Source organism: Tursiops truncatus, chromosome 6 (assembly GCF_011762595.2).
Source record: "Tursiops truncatus isolate mTurTru1 chromosome 6, mTurTru1.mat.Y, whole genome shotgun sequence".
NCBI classification, from domain to species: Eukaryota; Metazoa; Chordata; class Mammalia; order Artiodactyla; family Delphinidae; genus Tursiops; species Tursiops truncatus.
The window spans coordinates 79062275-79083051 of record NC_047039.1 but is presented as its reverse complement, the minus strand read 5'-3'; the positions used below and the strand labels follow the sequence as shown (position 1 = coordinate 79083051).

Below are 20777 nucleotides of genomic sequence, written 5' to 3'. Positions count from 1 at the left end.
TCAGTTGGTTCCAATGTCCTGCTTCTTTCCACATTCTCGGAATCGGGCTCATTATTCTGGGTCTCAGTTCCATAAGACCCCTCCCCAAACACCAAGATAAATTCCAGAGGAATCAAAGATTAAAATAAAAAAAATTAAATCCTAAAAGATTCTACTAGAGAATCCTCTGAGGATTCTGGGAAGACAGCAGTTTGCTCTGTAGAATCCATAATGCGTCACAACCCAACCCCAATCCAGCTACTCTACTTTCCTAGAACAGGCAGCTGCTGAGACTCAGAGCCGTGGGCAATGCCGAGGCTATGTGAGAGTCCTAAAAGATGGAAGTGGTGCAGGAATTTTACTCCTCTGTACAAGGAGATCCTGGAGACAAGCATCACATGTTGGGGCAAGAAGGAGAGGAAACGCTGTGGTATCTAAGAGAGTCTGCTTGGGCGATTTCTGGACCACAGAGGGGCAGGGCTGTTGCTTCCATGTCAGGTTCGCTGGAGGAGCCCAGGGGTCTGTCTCTCTGGCCCAGAGTAGAGAATTATGCAAGTTTTACTCGCCTTGGCAGCTTGGGGCCTATTAAAGGACTCACAAGCGGCCAGTGTCTCACACCCTAACACACACGGGCAGACTACAGTGCCTGGCCCACTCCCAGGATGCGGCTGCCTAAAGAGCGCCAGCAGCAGAGCACCCAGCAGCCAGACAGAGGAGTAAACAGAACCTAGAGAAACAAGTCTCCTGATGCGAGTGAACCGCCAGAGGAACAAAAACATGCCAAGAGCACTCCAGGAGAGTCGAGTCCAGCACAAAAACTCTTTCTGATAAGACGGCAGATTGAACACATGTAACAGTGAAGTTAGAGAAGAAAAAACTTGATACAATGCAACTTGAGGAAAAAGCAAGGTCAGAGGAAGGTCTGGGGGAAAAGAGGGAGGAGGTGAATAAGAAAGACTTAAAAGTGTTCAGAGAAGGAAATGCCAGGATTTGAATCCAACTTCGTCTGACTCCACAGCCCATGCCTTTTGGCTCCAGCAGCACTTACCGAGGTTTACGCTGGGGCTCAGAGCCGGAAAAGAGCGAGCACAGACCCAGCCGGCGTTCAAGAGATTTCAGGAAAATGGGGAGGCGAGCGAACAGGTACAGGTGAACTATCCCGTTCTTTCTCCCAGACGGGGGAACACACACCCTGCATCCCTCAAGTCTGGCTGAAAGAAAACACAGGAACGATTTTAGGCCCAGGGCCCTGGCAAAAAGGTTAGATGTGGCAGTTTTGCCTGCAGTTTGGCGTTCTTACCACACCTCTTAGGACTTAGCTCACTGTTACCAAGTGTAAGACCCCTGTAAAGAGATTCGAGTTGCTGCCTCTTCCTGACCCCTCCTCTCCAGCCATACACATACCCCACATAATGACCAGTCAGTAATGACTTGCTGCCAGTATGGCTTTGAAGGTTATTCTACTTTTCAGACAGTGACTCCTTTAATTTTTTTTTTGCGGTACACGGGCCTCTCACTGTTGTGGCCTCTCCTGTTTCGGAGCACAGGCTCTTGGACGTGCAGGCTCAGCGGCCATGGCTCACGGGCCCAGCCACTCCGCGGCATGTGGGATTCTCCCGGACCGGGGCACAAATCCACGTCCCCTGCATCGGCAGGCGGACTCTCAACCACTGCGCTACCAGGGAAGCCCGACTCCTTTAATTTTAAAAAAAATTTTTTTTTTCAGAATAACAATGTTTTCACCCAATGACATATACTACAAGAATATTTTGATTTTTGGTTTCAGGCAAAGACACACTCACCAACTTATTACTCAGCACAGCAGTTTCTAGCTGGAGAATATCATATGGAACAAACAAGAGCTGTTTGCCACATAGGGATGAGCCCAAATGTATTGCCAGGCGAGACAAATGAAGAGGCAGTACCTCCTGCGACTCTTCAGTGGGCTGTGCACATGCACTATTTTTTACATGTTTTGAAGCATTCGTGTATTTATTTTTATTTTGCCCTAGAAATATTTTCTGTGATATGATTTTATTTATAGTGCAGTTTGAATGCAAGATTACCACGAACCCCGAAAATGCTGAAATATTGTTGAAGAAAATAGGGCAGAAAGAAGACTCCACTTTCCAAAGAATCCCTTCTCCCCCAGCCCCACCCACTATCAAGTCCTTCTTCCTCCCTTGGAAAGTACTGTAAACTTCATTATATTACATTTTACATATAAACTCTATTTATTTACTTTCTAACTGCTGTTTATTACATAAACTTGTTTTCATTGTTCAATTAATATATTCTTCTGTGAATATTGTTTAGGGTATCTTGGATCAGTATCCTAATTTTTCGTATTAAAATCATTAGAAAATTTTTTCCATCTATTGACTTTTTTCCCTTAGCAGAAAGGTTTTCATGATGAATCGACATCCTTAAGCAAAGGATAGGTATACGTTTTGCATTAGCAATGCTCTCTGAAGAGTATAAATGTAGTCACATTGCCTCATAGAGCTCGTGGCTATTATCTTCAGAACCAACTGAAGCAGCTGGAAAATTTAAGTCCTTGAGATTCATTGGACCTGTCCCTATTCGTAACATGTTGAGTTTGTTATCCTAAGGACCAAGGTTTGGCCTCTTACCACTGACAGGAAATGGCTAGAGACCCATTGACTAAGGCCCATGAAGAATCAAGTAAACATAAAGATAAGGTTTTGTATCAGTGAAGATTAGGTTTAATCAAATATAGCAGAGCCTCACATTAGTAATGCTTACACAAGATAGCAGCTCATTTCTGTGTCTTGTATAAACATCTGCAGGGTAGGTAATCCAGGGATACTGTGGAATCTCTGTTCCTCAAAGACTCCACTTCCTTCTAGTTTACTGCTTTCTTATTACAATGGTGTAGTCCTTATTCTCACAGTCCAAGAAGGCAGCTAGAGCTCCAGCTCTCATGCCGCATTACAAGTGGTAGGATGGAAAGAATGACAAAGAAGAAGGGGAGGGTGCTGGTTTATGTGTCAACTTGACTGACCGTGGAATGCTCAGATTAAACATTGTTTCTAGATGTGTCTGTGAGAGCGTTTCCCAATGAGACTGGCACTTTAATTTGTGAACTTGATAAAGTTTACTGCCCTTCCCAATGAGGGTGGGCATCATTCAATATGTTGAGGGCCTAAATAGAACCGAAGGTGGAGGGCGGAGGAATTCAGTGGGATATCCCATCTCATCGTGCCTCAGACTGGGATTTACACCATCAGCTCCCCTGGTTCTCAGGGCTTTGGACTCAGACTGAGTCTGCAGGATCTGCAAACAGCAGATTGTGGGACTTCCCAGGCTCCATAATTGTGTGAGCCAATTCCTCATAATAAACAAATAAATATCTCCCGTTGGTTCTGTTTCTCTGGAGAATCCTGAATAATACAGGGAGCACAGGGCATATGCCAGCCGTCCTATAAGATAGGTTTCTAGAAGCTGTCATGCTACAATTCTATTTGCAATCCATTCGCCTTAGTCACGTGGCTGTAGTTAATTGCAGGAGATGCTGAGAAATATAGCCTTAATTCTGTGCAAACATGTGACCTAGTTAAAAATTGGGGATTCTTTGATTCTGAAAGAAGAGGTGACCAGATATTGTGGAACAATAAACAGTTTCTACCAAAAAATCCTCCATAATTCTAATTCTGCATTATATTGTTTTTAATGTAAGAGCTGCCACTCACTCCCAGAAAGCCCCTTGTCTACAGAAACTTACTCAGCTACATTGGGAAAAAAATAAGAGTTGACAAAATAGTTTCTTAGAAATTTTATCTCCATATGTATCTGTTTCCCAGCCGGTCGCACAATTGCCAGGACAATGCTAGCTCATGATAAAAATAGCTATCATAAGACTTTGAACTATGGGCAATACACATCAAGTTTAGCTAATGTGGCATTATGAATTTCTTCATCAAGTGATCAACACACTCTTCACCTTTAATTCTCATTCAGGTTCATCAGAGATGGACATGGGCAGCATAATTGTGATTTGGATTATGGATACTGGTTTGTCGTGTACATCTAAAATAATAAGTAATATGTTTGGATGTGGAATCAGGTTCTTTGACTGGATTCAGAAAATTAAAATGTCTTTCATCTTTTGGGACATGTTCCCAGCAAGTATGACAGTAAAGCTTCACTTTGTGTTTCTCAGAGAAGATGAAATGTATTGATAATAGTTATCACAATTCCCTATCCTATTATCTAGGCTGCCTAAGATCTCACCACGTGTTGTACTACATCAAACACACAGCCAGATGATCCACACAGTCCTATAACAAAGGCAGTATGCTCGCTTCATGCCCCCTTCTGTAAGCTAGGGATCAACAGCCATGACATACATGTATATGTTTATGTTTCAATTTGGGTCCAAAAGCATCATCATGAAATTCCCATATTATTAATTCCCCAAAGAAATTCCAGCGAGAAAAATCATGCAGGTACCAATGGAAGGACACTGGCTGCTATGATACAGAGAGGGACACACGACGAACGTAGTACTATAGCTGAAATCATAAGGCTTCTCAGAAAAACCCACATACAACTAAGAATTGCCTTTCCTCATAACTCTGTCAGCCCTTTTCAAGCACAAACTGCCTTCCTTGGCGCCAATGAACTTACCCCAAAACAAAGATCACCTGCAGATTTTGTTTTTATAAACTTCACCTTCATCTCTGTCCAAGGAGACAATCTACGCAAAGTTTGTCTTCTCCATATACTGTGCTCTAACTAAATGTCTCTGAGTACCCTCTGATTCTCTAATAATGTTCCTAGTGTAAGAGCATAAAGACGACTTTGGAGTGGAATTGACTCCCCCTCTAATGAAACACTTCACTGTTCGACTTCACCAACTCTTGTAAACAGTCCTCAAAGTGCACAACTGAATGTTCTGGCAGAAAATTCCAAGTCTCAAGAGGCAGCTGGGCCTAATGATATAATTAAACCAATTTCACCAAACTCAAGGGCATACAAGGAGGCAGCAGGAACCACAAAGAGGTGTCTGAAGCTGGTTCACCATCCATTTGAAAATATTGAGAATTGATAACATTTTGACTCATCCACAGATGTTAAATGTCTATAGTTATGACCTACAGGTCTTGCTAAAGGCTTCTACTCTACCCAGATTTAGTTTTAATAGTCCATAACTCTAAAGTATCTCATTGGTCTCTCACAAATGCTCACCTCTAAGGGAACAGAAAGACTTCTCACCAGAAGTCTTGGGTGACTTCACCTTCCTAGACTGCAAGAGGGCTACTTGGGGGCCAACTTCTTTTTCTGCTGGTTAATCACAGGCTTCAGCATCTGAGTGACAAGGACTTGGAAAGTACTGAGCCCTTCAAAACCCCTCTGTGGTTGGCCACACCTTGAGATCTGACCTGTGGGACAGGAGGACACTGCATCATGACTGTAGGTGTAAGGAAACAGCCCTTGGCCTACATGCATCCGGACTGGATGACCATGAGACTTCACTGGCACTTCTGTCATGCTGCTCTACAAGGTGATCCAGGGACCCACTTCTTTCTTTTTGCTCCACTCTCCCCTATGTTGTTGTCCTCATCCAACTGATCAAAGCTGGTTTACCACTTTAATTCAAACATTCCAGCCGAAAGAAAGGGGGACAGAGAAGGCGTGGACAGTTCTCAAGGACATGACCTGGAAATTGAAAACATCATTTCCACTCAATCCCATTGGCCAGACCCAACTGATCAAAGCTGGTTTATCATCCAACTGATCAAAGCTGGTTTGATCATCCAACTGATCAAAGCTGGTTTACCACTTTAATTAAAACATTCCAGCCGAAAGAAAGGGGGACAGAGAAGGCATGGACAGTTCTCAAGGACATGACCTGGAAATTGAAAACATCATTTCCACTCAATCCCATTGGCCAGATTTAGTCACGTGGACACGCCCAGATGCAAAGGATGGTGGGAAATATAGTGTCTAGCCAGGAAGCAGGATGCTTAGTTAAAATTTAGAGGTTTCTATTAGTGAAAGGGGAAATGAAAAATGGATATTGAAAGATTATCAGTCCCTGCCACAATGACATTTATTTAATGGATGATTGCTAGATCATGGCTAGTGGTTGACTAGATGATAGGGAATGCTTGGGGGAAGGGATTTGATCACTTTGAGGGGAACTGATTATTTTGGGGGGATTAATTAGCTTTAGGTCTGATTAGGTTTAAGGAAAGGAAGACCACTGAGTATGTCTGGATTGACAGTGATTGTATTTGGTGAGTCTGAATTAGTTGATTAGATAAGAATTTTGATAAGCTATATAACTCCCAGCTTAATATCAAAATGCAAAGAAAGGGTTCAGTTATGTTTGGTCATTTTGAGAAGTAACCTTTTTGGTTTGCCAAATATTAAAACTTTGAAGTGGAAGTTGGTTATACTTAATTATTCAAAAAATAAAAGTATTCAATTCTTTCTTCTGCTTCTCCTTGTGCATTGTACATTAGTGTCAATATTCATTCCCTTCGAGGTCCATTTGGTCTCTTAAAAGCTAGCCACAAGTAGCTCTCAATAGCTCCTCTGGGCAGGCACCAAAGAAGTAAACCTGATCCTAAGTAAAATCTAGTAGCTTGCCAATATTTTCACCAGTTAGGAATTATAGGAATTTAGCCATAGAATTTGAAAATAAATTGAAGTCTCTTTTTAGCCATTTTTTGTTTTTAGTAGAGACCAAGATCCCATTCATTGCAAAATGTTTTCCTAGACATGAATGCTTGTGTTTGATCCAGGAATAATAAATGATTGACTGTTACCCAGCAGCAGGGTGGGGTGGGATTCCTGGCACTTTCTTTTTTTTTTTTTTTTTTAAGCAAAGGAAAAAACAACTGAGCAGAATTTGTTCTTTCAAGAGCTTTTTGTGGAAATGTAGACTAAAGAGACGACGGGACCTTTTAAATCACTTATGGCAATAATTACAAATATGGTTACACAAAGCTAGTGAGAATGCTGTTTTAAATCACTATAACTTATCTGACCTAGATGTTGCCATTAGTGGCATTAACTAACAAGGCATCTTCAGCTTGTTAACTTTTTTATCTTAACGAGTTCTAAGTTCAAATGTTTTCTTTTTCAATATAAATATTTGATTTTGCTAAAGCTAATTTGAAATTCTTGAGTGTTGCCTTGAGTATGCACAGAAAAGATCAGTTTTGTTGGAAGTAGCTGGAAAATCCACTGCTGGAATTTAAAAACAGCTAATGTGTTGTAAGTCATTACATTTCATTGTAAAATTCTTTACAATATAGAATAAAATTTAAAATTCTTTTTAACCAAAACCTTGATGCTAGGCGTCACAAAAGAAAAATTCGTCTCATTTAAGAAGTGCTCTAAACCTGCAATTCTCAAACATTTGTCCAGAAAATTAGCAGAAATTAAAAGACCAACGATAGGGCTTCCCTGGTGGCGCAGTGGTTGAGAGTCCGCCTGCTGATTCAGAAGAGGCGGGTTCGTGCCCTGGTCCGGGAAGATCCCACATGCCGCGGAGCGACTGGGCCCGTGAGCCATGGCCGCTGGGCCTGTGCGTCCAGAGCTTGCGCGTCCGGAGCCTGTGCTCCGCAATGGGAGAGGCCGCAACAGTGAGAGGCCTGCGTACCGCAAAAAAAAAAAAAAAAAAGACCAACAATAGCTTTAGATGTTGATGAGAATAGAGAAAAATAAATACTCATATTGTTGGTGCTAATGTAAACTACGTCAATTTTTTAATATAAAGCTATGACATGGGCTTCCCTGGTGGCGCAGTGGTTGAGAGTCCGCCTGCCGATGCAGGGGACGCGGGTTCGTGCCCTGGTCCGGGAAGATTCCACATCGCGGAGCGGCTGGGCCCGTGAGCCATGGCCGCTGAGCCTGCGCGTCCGGAGCCTGTGCTCCGCAACGGGAGAGGCCACACAGTGAGAGGCCCGCGTACCGCAAAAATAAATAAATAAAAAAAGCTATGACATTAGGTAGAACATGCAGGACAAGGAGACTAAATAAAGAAACGAAAATTCAACCATCAACCATACTCTAAGAAAGAAAACTAAGAGGCCTAAAGGTCAAAGGCCCTGTTTCACAGGTGGAGTCCCTACGCATTGACGGCCGAGTTACCAGATTTACCAAATAAAAATACAGAATGGCCAATTCAATTTGAATTTCAAATAAGCAACGAATACTTTTTTTAGTATCAAGATGTCAACTTACCCAGGACGTGTCAGGTATTTTCGCCAGAAGCATCTTTGCCGGAGGCATCTTTGCCGCCGCAAGCGTTTTCCCGCAGCACTAATTGGCCGTAAGGCAATTTTGCCGTAAAAGCTAAGAACGAAAAATAAAAGGGGAACGAACATTAAAAAGGACGTAATGAAGCATGAGAAATGAATAACAAAATTAAACAGAATTTATTGCAAAATACAAAACATTTGAATACATTTAAAATGTGTATAGATTCATGGCAATAATGCACAAATAACTGACTTTATTTGTGCATTGTACCTAAGCACTTGTACCTAAGCACGGATTCTCTCGTTCATAGTATTTTATACGCCCTCTCTCCGCCCTTTTTTTTTTTTCTTTGTTGATTCCTCTCCTTGTTCAGCGTCACACTTTTTCTTTTTTGCTAAAATTTGTTCCCTTGTTAAGAGAGCTGTCGGGAATTCCCTGGCGGTCCAGCTGTTAGGTCTCCATGCTCTCACTGCCGAGGGCCGGGGGTTCAATCCCTGGTCAGGGAACTAGGATCCCACAAGAGGTGCAGCAGGCCAAAAAGAGAGGTGTCAGTTCCCAGAAACAGACTCACAGATAGAGAACAGACTTGTGGTTGCCAAGGGGATGGGTTGCAGGGAGGGTTGGATTGGGAGTTTGGGGTTAGCAGACGCAAACTATTATATACAGAATGGATAAATAACAAGGTCCTACTGTATAGCACAGGGAACTATATTCAATATTCTGTAATAAACCATAATGGAAAGGAAAATATATATATATATATACATATATATCTGAATCACTTTGCTGTACACCAGAAACTAACACAACATTGTAAATCAACTGTACTTCAATAAAAATAAAAATAAACTTAAAAGAGAGGTGTTAGTTCCCAATAACTAGAGTGCACGTTTGTGACCGAGGTTTGTATTGCATAATGAAAGCTTCTACACAGTTGTTTGTTCTTGGCACATTGTCACATGTCTGTTGATAGACGTTCCAAAGTTCTGTGGAAGTGTGGGTTCAACGGTATGCCTTCAAGACACTCCGAGGTCTCTTTCTCTTCCACCCTAGCGTGTTTCAAAATTGGAAGCCAACTCTGGGGGTCAGATCATCCCATCCTCATCTGTCAGCTCGATAAAGCCATCAATAATGTCGCCAACTGGAAGAAATGCTAACACATTTCAACCAGTTAACCAACCTGTCAAACCCAAAACTGTCAACCCGTTATTTTCTCTTTCACGGCAAAATTGCCTTACGGCCAATTAGTGATGCGGCAAAAAGATTGCGGTGAAAATGCCTGCGGCAAAGATATCTACAGCAAAAATGCTTACGGCAAAAGTACCCAGGACACTTCGGGACATACTTATAATACTTTAGATAGTATTCACTGTTTATCTGAAATGGAAGCTTTACCAGCAACCTATGTTTTATCTGGCAGCCCTAATTTAATATAAAACAATAAGAAGAAGGAGAAGAAGAAGAAAGTTGTACCTTGGATTGTTGCTAAAAATCCTGCCTTGAGTCTCCTCTCTCATGTTGTCCCTTCCCCCAGGGAATACTACTGCCAATCATTTATAACAGGAATTGCTCAGCTAGTCCCTTTATTTTACCCTTATCCTTGAGTCTGTCTTACAATATCCTCCAATATCCGTCATTCATTTCCTTTTTCTTTTTCATTCATAAGCCTTTTCAATTTCAAGTTGCAGTTAACAGCACCAGGTATATTCCAGAGTCCATCCTCTTACCTATCTCGAAACTATAAACTACTAAATTTCCCTAGGGAAGGGCATAAGAGGCCAAATCCAAATCAGAGAGCACAAATAATTAAAAGGCTAAATCTTTGGGGGTGCTCAACTGCAAAGACACAATTGCTTCACTACTCTCAGAGCTTGTAGAAGAAAGCAAACATCCTTTGGAACAGACAAGCCAGGAAAAGATTCTTTCAAGTACCTGTACATGAAGTTTACCTGGAGCCTGATTAGTTCAAATCTCATTTACCTTGATTTAGAACTAACCCCCTTCTACTACCACCAGATCTTTAGAGGCTTGAAATGGCCAGTTACAAATATGAGAAAATACAATCAACTAAAACATTTAAAATTATATAGAAATTTGGATAATGACTTGATATTTGATGATATTAGGGAATCATTGTTCAGTGTTTCAGGGTGTTGTGGTTACATTTTTAATAAAAGTTCTTATCTTTTAAATACATCCTGGAATGTTTGCAGATTAAGTGACAGTTCTGGAATTAGCTTCCAAAGGTAGGATGTGGACTGGGTGGAAGTATAAATGGAATAAACAATCTTCTGTTGGAATAATGGGTACCTAGGAGCACAATATACTATTCTTTGTGCTTTTATGTATGTTTGAAGTTTGCCATAATAGAATTTTTAAAATAAAAATTATCCATTCAACAGAATATTATTCTTAAAAAGGAAGAAATTCTGACACGTGCTACAACATGGATGACACCTGAAGACATTCTAAGTGAAATAAACCAGTCAAAAAAGGCAAATAGTGTATGATTTCACTTATATGAGGTACTTAGAGTATTAAAATTCATAGAGACAGAAAGTAGAATGGTGTGCTGAGGATGGGAGGAATGGGAAGATAGTGTTTAACTGGTACAGAGCTACAGTTCGGGAGGAGGCAAACAGTTCTGGGGATGGATGGAGGTGATGGTTGCCCAACAATGTGAAGGTACTTAACGCTACTGACCTGTACACTTTAAAATCATAAATATTATGTTGTGTATACTTTACCCCAGTAAAAAATGATATCAATTTAGTTTCATAAGTAAAGAGTGTGACTTTCATAATGGATAGCAAAAATGAAAACGGAAAATAGCAATAAAATATAAGTAAGGGAATTAGAAACTAACTGTTATTCTCTTTTAAAAAAATTATTCATTTATTTATTTATTTATCTATTTTTGGCTGTGTTGGGTCTTTGTTTCTGTGCGTGGGCTTTCTCTAGTTGTGGCAAGCGGGGGCCACTCTTCATCGCGGTGCGCAGGCCTCTCACTATCGTTGCCTCTCTTGTTGCGGAGCACAAGCTCCAGATACGCAGGCTCAGTAGTTGTGGCTCACAGGCCTAGTTGCTCCGCGGCATGTGGGATCCTCCCAGACCAGGGCTCGAACCCGTGTCCCCTGCATTGGTAGGCAGATTCTCAACCACTGAGCCACCAGGGAAGCCCCTAACTTTTATTCTTGAAGAATAAACACACATTCTTTTCAAGATGGAAAAAAAATCTATCCTCTTAGTCTCCCCAGATAACAAATTTAAACTTCTTTTTATCTTTGAATGTACAAAATAAAAAGAAATAATAAATAAAAATTATCATAGAAGGCAAGCCTTGCCATGAGATGGCTTTTACCCAGACAGTAAGTATGACAATTCCCATAAGCCCCTATGTCCTCACTTTCCCTAAGAACCAGACCACAAACATCAGGTGAGAGCCGTTCCATACAGCTGAAATCCCTGTGCTGGTCACCCACCACCCACACCCGGCTGCTCTTCCATAGTCATCTTGAATCCTAGGGGTCATTACCTGTAATTCCAATCCCTTTGGCCAAATACCAGGAGCTTTACCACAAAAAACAAAAGCAGAAAGCAGATAAAATGATAAAGCAGCAATTTTTTAGCAATTCTAAGAAAATCCCATTACTATCTAGGATCCACGTGGCAGGTTTGCTCACAAGATTAAATGTCTCCTGCTTTTGCATTCACTGCTTTTCATTTTCTCTTGCCCTGAAAGATAACTGACAATATTCGGTTACCTCTAAAATGTCAAAGCCCATGGAAATAATCTAATTCTTGCAGTGTTCCCTAAGTACCCATCCCACCACATGTGTCTCTAATCCAAAGCAAGCACCACGGGCTTAGGGCTGAGGACTCTACGGGTCCTCTGACTGGGGCCTTCCAGGATGCCAACCCTCCAGGGGACTCATCCTCATGTAGTGACCTGGTCGTGCCTAGGGTCTACCTCCTCCACATCAGGCAAACAGCCCGAGTGACAAGCAGCACAGCAGTGAATGTAGCAAGGAAGACCCTGCTTCCATGGAGCTAGAGCCAAGAGGAGGAAATGAACGTTGAAGGAGTTCTAAGTGCGGAGAGTGCCATTGTTACCAAACCCAGGTCTGGCTGCTCGCTGCTCAAAAGCCAATTCTCGAGAGACAAGTGTTGGTAGGAAAGGACAGGTTGCTTTATTTTTGAGACTGGCCACCGGAGGGGAGGGCGTACGCCTGTCCAAAGGCCGACTCCCCCCTTGACAATCAGGGGGCAAGAGCTTTTATAGATAGAGGGAGGGGGCTACACGCTGCAGAAACCATACAGTCAGCTCTCACAGTCATCTTGAAATTGGTCATCAGTGGTCTGACCAGCGTCATCTCGATTGTTTTAGGTACAGTTAATCTTCAGTTCAACGGTCAGTTTGTTTCCATTTCTCTGAGGCCAGTTCTTGGAATTGTGGCAGCTTATGTCATGGCTACAGCCTGGTCATCATATAGTTAACTTCTTCCTCCTGATGGGGGCTTCAGTATCTACAAGACAGCTCCCAGAATATGGTTCAGAATATTATCTATAGCCCTTAAGGAGGAACTAAAAGTCCTTGGCTATGCTTAATGACTAAACTGTTATTATTTGGTCTCCTTTGACTGTTTTCCTCTGTTTCTGCATTCTCTGATTAAACTCTCTGTTTCACTTCTCTGATTAAAGTGAAACTCTCTGTTTCACTTCTCTGATTAAACTTATTCTTTGGCTAAATTTTTTCCACGGACAAAAGTCAGGCTGAGGATGTGGCGGGCAGGTGCGGGGAGTATCATAGGGTCCTGCTCCGTTTCACCATGAAGGAGTACAGAACCCTTTGGAAACCCAGGACGGGCTGCCTAACCTAGCCTAGTGTGGCAGTGGTCAGGGAAGGCTTCTCTGGCATGAGACAGGAAGAGAGGATCGAAGTTACAGCTCATCCTGGAAAAAAACCTTCCAATGGGATGCCCTGACTCAGGAGGTATTGAGAGGGCAGAGCTTGAGTAGAGGATGCTGGGGAGAACAGCTTCCACCCTGGATGGGCTACAAACAGGTGAAGTAGCACAGTCATAAAGAGCACAGGCTGTAGAGAAAACAGTCCTGGGTTCCCTTCCCAGCTCCATCACTTAATAACCGTGGAAATGTAGGCAAGTTGCTTGACTACCATATAAGTTGATATACCCTTAATATATCGTGTGTGTATTATTATGCCACAAAAGTCTCTGTCTCTTTCTGTGCTTTGACTTGTGTTACAAAAAGGTGAACTCCTGTTATCCCAGCTTGGTGTGGTGTGTCTCACTCATGCCAAAAGGGAGATGGTGTGTGACGGGCCCTAATAAAGGAGTAAGGAGTGGGGAAATCCTGCCACATAAAAATGGAGTTAACACAAACTGCACAGGTAGGACACATAGAATGTGCACAGTAAATATTTGTTGGCTAGAACTGATGAACAAAATTAGTAAAAGGCACCAAGCACAGTGCCTGACACACTGGGAATTTTCAATAACTGCAACTATAAAATTAGTATTATTATCAGATGCTTGCTGAGATCTCTCCTATTTAACCACCAAATCTCTAAGGCATGAATGAGTCAGGATCAGGCTCACATCTAGTGGACACTGAAGACCTTCTTCCTTGGGGCCCAGAACAGGGTACCCAGAGGAGCCACTGTGTTTGTGAACCTTCTCCCCCTTCAGTTACCTTCTCCTACTAACTCTGCACTCGTGGGAAGGCAGGACATAGTCCCTAGAGCCTTGGAGAGCACACCTCACATTTCAGACTTTGAATTACCTCTGGGATCAGCGCCTTTGCTGGCATCTTTGCTAGATCTTCACATCTACTCCAGGAGAGAGACAGGCTGGATTCCTATCCACATTCTGCAGGTGAGAAACCTGAGGCTCAGAGAAAGAAGGGAGTCTGCCCTGCTCAGAGGGTGAGCCAGGACTCTGGACACAAATCCTTAGCTCCTGATCCCCAGGCCAAAGCTAGTTCTTTCCATTTTCCTTATTTTTTCATTATTTTCAATCCAAAGGATGATGTTTTTTCAGAGCACAAAATAACACATGCCCATTGTAGGAAGTTTGGACAAAACCAAAGCAGTATAAGAGGGAATTTGATCTCCTAGAGTTAACTGCTCTAAAAAGTTTGAAATAAGTTCCCTCTGTTAATTTTTAAAAAAATTTTTTACAGTTTTATTGTGGTATAGTTAATGTATTACAATTTTTTAATTGTTCATTTTTATACACATTTTTATGTGATTGAGAATATTATTGTATGTGCACGTTTATATCTTATGATTCACCTAATTTTATATCATAACCAGCCCTACTATGTTACTAAAAACACTTTGTTAACATCTTTTGATGTATGAATCATTTTCCATTTCCATTATTACACCACAGTTACTGAGTATGCAACTTACTGGTGGACACTTTGTTTACAATGTTTCTCTTGTAAATGACGATGAGATGAACGTTTTTGTTGAGAAAACTTGATTCATTTTTTTTAATGCTTTCCTTAGGACTGAGTTCTAGAAGGGGATTGCTGATTCAACAGGTATCATCTGATCCCTGATGCTCTCACCAGCAGGAGGTGCTCAAAGGAAAGCCCTCTCCAGTTGGTACAACTGTCATTCAGAAGCAAAGTAACTTCTAAATTAGTTAAGTAAATTTAATAGAAAAGTGTAATCTTTAACTTTTCAAAATATGCTTTGTATTTTTTTTTTTTTTTTTTTGGCTATGTTGTGTCTTCGTTGCTGCACGCGGGCTTTCTCTAGTAGCGGTGAGCGGGGGCTACTCTTTGTTGCAGTGCATGGGCTTCTCATTGCGGTGGTTTCTCTTGTTTCGGAGCACGGGCGTCAGCAGTTGTGGCACGCAGGCTCAGTAGTTGTGGCTCGCAGGCTCTAGAGAGCAGGCTCAGTAGTTGTGGTGCACGGGCTTAGTTGCTCCGTGGCATGTGGGATCTTCCCAGACCAGAGCTTGAACCCATGTCCCCTACATTGGCAGGAGGATTCTTAACCACTGTGCCACCAGGGAAGCCCACTTTGTATGTTTTGAAACATATTGGTCTTATGTCTGACAGCTTCAGTAGGTGTAAAACTTACTAAGTATTCCAGTTGAAATTCAGTGAAGATATCATGGGATCGTGCTAAATTCCCAGGTGCCATTAGAATAAGTTAAATAGCTCCTATTGTACCTAAGTTGCCCAGGTAGCAGAGGTCCACAAGAATAGATCTCAGAGCAACTTTGCCAGCCCCAACCCATCCTCCAAAGTCCAGACTAGAATAATACCTGCCTGCTCAACATCTCTACTTGGATGTACAGTAGAATCCTCAAATTTAATAAGTCCAGAATAGAACTCTCAGTTTCTCAATGCCCCTCTTCCAACTTGCTCCTTCCCCAGTTTTTCCCATATAATTAAATGGGCATCACCACCCACCTGGTTGCTCAGGCTGAAAACCTATGGATATTCCTCGACTCTTCTTTCCCTCACCCTCTCCATCCAGTGTATCAGGGAGTCCTGTCTGCCTCCTTCAAAATATATACAAATTGAGCCTACTCAGTAGGTGCACATGCTTCCCATTCTTCATGTTTCAGAGCATGTTCCTCCCCAGCTCAAAACCCACCCATGGCATCCTGTCACACTGGGAAAATAAATCCCAATTCCCACACAATCCATGTCCGGTCCATCTCTGCAGCCTTATCTCCCACCACTCGCCCCTCCTTCCCTTCCCTCCAGCCACACTGACGTCCTCCCAAGCTCCTTACTTGACACCAAACTCCCAAGCTCCTTTCTGCCACAAAATCTGAAATGTGCTTTGTCCAGATGGCCAAACTTCGCTCTCCGTCACATCACTCAGGCATCTGCATGAAGCACACCTTCTCACCTACCTAAGATGGACACCCTGCCATTGCTTTCCCTCCCCCTACTACTTTATTCTTCCCCATAACACTCATTACCACCTGACAAGTAATCTCTTCATTTGTTAATGACTGTCTCCCCATGTGAATGTCCACTCCATGGGGGAAGGGGCTTCATCTGCTGTGTTTATCACTAACACATGGTGCCCAGCACAGGGCACAGTATAGGGCTTAACACATAGCAGTGCTCAATAAATGTTTGTTGAATGAATGAATGAGTGAGTAAGGAAGAAAGCTTTCATTGTGAAGAATGGGCATTAGATTCACTTTGGCTTATAACAAAGAAGAACAAAGAAAAGGTCATTCTCTGCAACTTGAACTACCATTGAGAAGGAATAAACTATAAGGGCTTGGTAAAGTGTAAACCACCAGACAAATGGAGATTATTATCATTACATTAATATGAGATCGTGCTAGATGCTGTGTGCTCTGTAAAATGGACAGGACATAGACCCTGCTCTCGTGAATAAAGTCATCAGCCAGTTGAGATGCTCACAGAAGGCTCTTGATCAAGGGAAACAGTTTATTGTAGGTACACTACATTTCTGAGACTATTGGAGACTTTTATTCAAAGAAAGCGTTTAAGAAAGTTAATCATTTCAATTTTAAGAATTGAACTTTGAAAATTAATTTTGCTTTCAAACACTAATAAAAATCAGTGTTTATTAAAAAGTAGCTATTATGGAAAAAAATGAATACTTTGTTAATAAAGTTTAATTTACTGTAAAGCAAGTAGATCCCATTTCTGGCTTCTCTAGTTGCACCATGAAATTATCTAGCTGCTGTAACTAAACAAGAGTGGCATCTAGTGGCCACTAGCATAAACTACAGCTCCTTGAAAGGTGAAGTCAGAGAGAGTCTGGGTGTCATTTCATTCACCTTGCGGGTTACCAGATTTCCAGATTTCACAGAGATATAATTTATTTTTAATGGAGACTTACGTGGAGTTGTTGAGATTTTATTTTGTTGAGTTAGGATGTTAAACAACAACAATAACAAATACCATCTACTATCTAAAAAAAACTAGAACATAATCTCAGAACAAAGGAAATGTACTTCAAATATCAAATATTTAGCTTTATAAAAAATGTTCCACATTGTCTTTTCTTTCTTCAATAGGAAAATGAGACCTGGAGATCTTTATGGACAGGTACCAACGTATAGCCTGGTAATTGGGAACTGGTGCTCAATTGATACGTTCTTTCTACAATAGAGTGTCCTCGGCTTAAGTACTCCCAGCAGTGGAGAGGTGCCCCCCTCCGCTACCTCCTTCCAGCTCTGCTAGATAGGTTTCTCTTTAACTAAGGGTAAAATTGGCAGCCTCCACCCATGGGTCCTGATTTTGGCCTGGGGGGGTCTCCATGAAGAAGCCTAAACTCTTTTTTATTTTAACGTGTGAAAGTGGCTCTCAGATCCCCAGCGCTCACCTCTCATGATCTCTTCCCTAGGCTGAATCCCCTTGTTCCTTCAACCAGTACTTATACTCTCAGCTGGCGGAGCAATAAAGTACATTCTATGCCTTCCAGGAGTCTGGTTGCTACAAAGTTAAGATTACAGACATTCCTGAAAAGATCCCGTGAAGGATTAGAAATCTGAAAACGTCTTTCCCCAGGCTAACCAACTCAGCGCAGTAAATAGTTGGCTGGTAGGAAGCAGCAGCATAGCACAGGGAGATCAGCTCCGTGCTCTGCGATGACCTAGAAGGGTGGGATAGGGAGGGTGGAAGAGGGAGGGGACATGTGTGTGCATATGGCTGATTCGCTTTGTTGTGCAACAGTAACTAACACGTATTTTTTGTGAAGCAATTATACTCCAGTAAAAATCTATTAAAAATAATTTTTACTTACTCGTCAACGTTGGCAGACAGGCAGCAGGCACCCAGGGGGCTACAGTCTCTTACATTACAAATTATATAATTTGCACGTCTAGGTCAAATCTCCTCCCCCAGGCCTCCCGAGTCATTAAATAATGCTGAGTTCTTCCATCGATCACACTCCATTACTGACCTTTCTAAGTTTCTTGCTAGTGGTCTGTGCTTTACATAGGAACAGGTGGGTTAGTCTGCCATTTAATTCATTTTAGCTGTGAGTGATTAAAAGAAAAGAATAGTACGCCCTCCCTATTTAAGGACGTTTCCCAGACATTGCACGCCACTTTGTTGGCCACTCCTAGCTCCAAGGGAGGTTGTGTTGTTTTTGTGCTAAGAATAAGAATGAAGGGGAGGGATTTCCCTGGTGGTCCAGTGGCTAAGACTCCACGCTCCCAATGCAGGCGGCCCGGATTCTATCCCTGGTCAGGGAACTAGATCCCACATGACGCAACTAAGCGTCCACATGCCACAACTAAAAAAGGATCCCGTGTGCCGCAGCAAAGATCCTGCAAGCCACAGCGAAGATCCCCACATGCCACAATAAAGACCGACCGCAGCCAAATTAATGAATAAATATTAAAAAAAAAAAAAGAATGAAGGAGAAAACAGGTTGGAGACAACCAGCTATGTTGCCGACTAACTTGTGCCACGTGTACAAGATCAGACAGAGGTCAAGTGGTCACTAATCAATCCTGGTGGTCAGCCTCTCTGGAAAATCACTAAACTTAACAGCAAACTGTATAGGACTCCACACCTAAAATGCCCTAAAATAAGATGCATGACAATGACCAGTGGGCAAAATTGGGACCAATGAAAACATACCCAGTAGAATCATGAACATTCAAACAAATGGGATGTTTTCACCCCGGTTTTCTGGATTAGTGTTTCTCTGCAGGAATTCCTTCCCAGCATTTCTCAGAAATGTAATGTTTTTCCAAAGCCCAAATCCTAATAAAAATAAGTTGAGGAATCTAGAAACCTGAGAAAGCTGTTCCCCTGTGAGAATTAAAACTTAATGATCAACATAGAGATCTCACTAGTTCAAAGGAATCCACTAATACCAAAACGAAAGCAAGAGTAGAAAATGCAAAAGCATGTATTGGAAAATTAAGGTCGACAGTTCCAGAATGGAATGGGAGCAGGAAGGAGAGATGTTGTCACAATCTAATCAGTCTTGCCTGTGGTGGGGTAGAGCTGGCACACAAAGGAGAGAGAGCCGGCCAGTTGTGAGCATCTCTTTCTGACTCTCGGTGACATCACATCGGTAGCTTGAAATTGACCCTAGTGGGAATATTTACACCTCCCCTCAGAAATTGGCAAAAGCTACATATTATGACTTTTCTCCCCCCCAGGGAGTCAGTTTACCAGCACACACTGGTTATAAGTGTGTGCTTGTAGCCTGGTCTGTTTCTAACAGCAACTCATTTCTACAAATAAAATAAATACTAGTAAGTTCATACACATAGGATATTTATACAAATCCTATGAGTGGTGTCAGAAAAAAATAAACTTTGGAAGCAAAATAAGTCCTTATATTGGCAATTTCAAGAAGTGATTCTGTGTAGTGCTATTAACGTTGCTAGCGGGTCTGAACATTAATACTATATGAAAACTTTCCAATAATGTAGCTGGCATTTCCAAATATTTGAGTATTCACCATAGGCTACAGTTCTTTGTAAATACTTAACAGAAGAGATGCAAAAGATGTGATTGTTGTTGTAGAACACTCCAACATGAAATCAGAAACTGCTCTAAAATCTGAATTGGCAAGAGCAATTTTTTTTTTAAATCCAAGCACTGGATTTATTTGCTCACTATTCATTTTCACATCCCACCCTCTCCACAACTTTCAGTAAAGTAAGGACTACAAAACAGGGGTCTCCAATCAGGTCCAGGCAGTAGCCACCAGCAAGGGCAATATTAAATTCAATGGCAAAATCAAGACTGAGGCAAGCAGACCAAAAAAAAAAATTATAATTAAAAAAGGAAATGAGCTTCTATGAAGCAACATGCACCCTAACACTCAACTTGAAGATGTTTGGGACACACTCTTAATTCAACCAACATCAATGCAAAATGAAAGTTTTCTATGTCTGGAATACCTGTCACAAAGCAAAGATCAAGATTATCTTTAATTCTTGTCTTTTAAAGTTGGAGCAATTAATTCTTTGTCTTTTTAAAGTTCATTTTTCAAATGATAACTTTTAAATATCAAATATTTGTGGTATTCTCTTTCAATTTTAAGTGATTTTGTTTGGCATTTATTTGGGGTTAATGTTTCCTTCCTTTTAACGTTTTCTATATCCAATGTCTGTATTAGGTAGAGATCATTTTTCCATGTTATTGAAATAATCTTGTCATAATATATTGATCCATCATAATAACAAACTATAAAACTATGTTATTTACTGAAAACTTCTGAAACTTTTAACATCATTCTATCACAGAAAATTATTCATTGTTTATTATTATGGTCACTCATTATTTAAAAGCATGTAAATAAGTGTTATGAATAGTGCATAATAATTTATGATTTCAGAAATTCTCAAGAATTCCTGGAAATTCCAATTTGTCATTCCTGACTGCTGAACATTAGTATCAGTTGGGAATTTGGAAACATCATTCTGGATCATTGACTTTCAAACTTTCTGAAGCAGCAGACCTTTTTTTAATCAAACAAAATCTACCTTGGAAATAGAAGATATAAAGGAGATAAAAATGAAACTCTGGTTGAAGGAGATGGGAGAATAAGGAGATGT

At 41.4% G+C, this 20777-nt stretch overlaps 1 pseudogene; it reads right to left on the bottom strand.

Moving 5' to 3' along the window:
• Positions 1-20777, bottom strand: part of LOC101315752 (olfactory receptor 13C7-like) — a 75980-nt pseudogene that overhangs the window by 45184 nt on the left and 10019 nt on the right.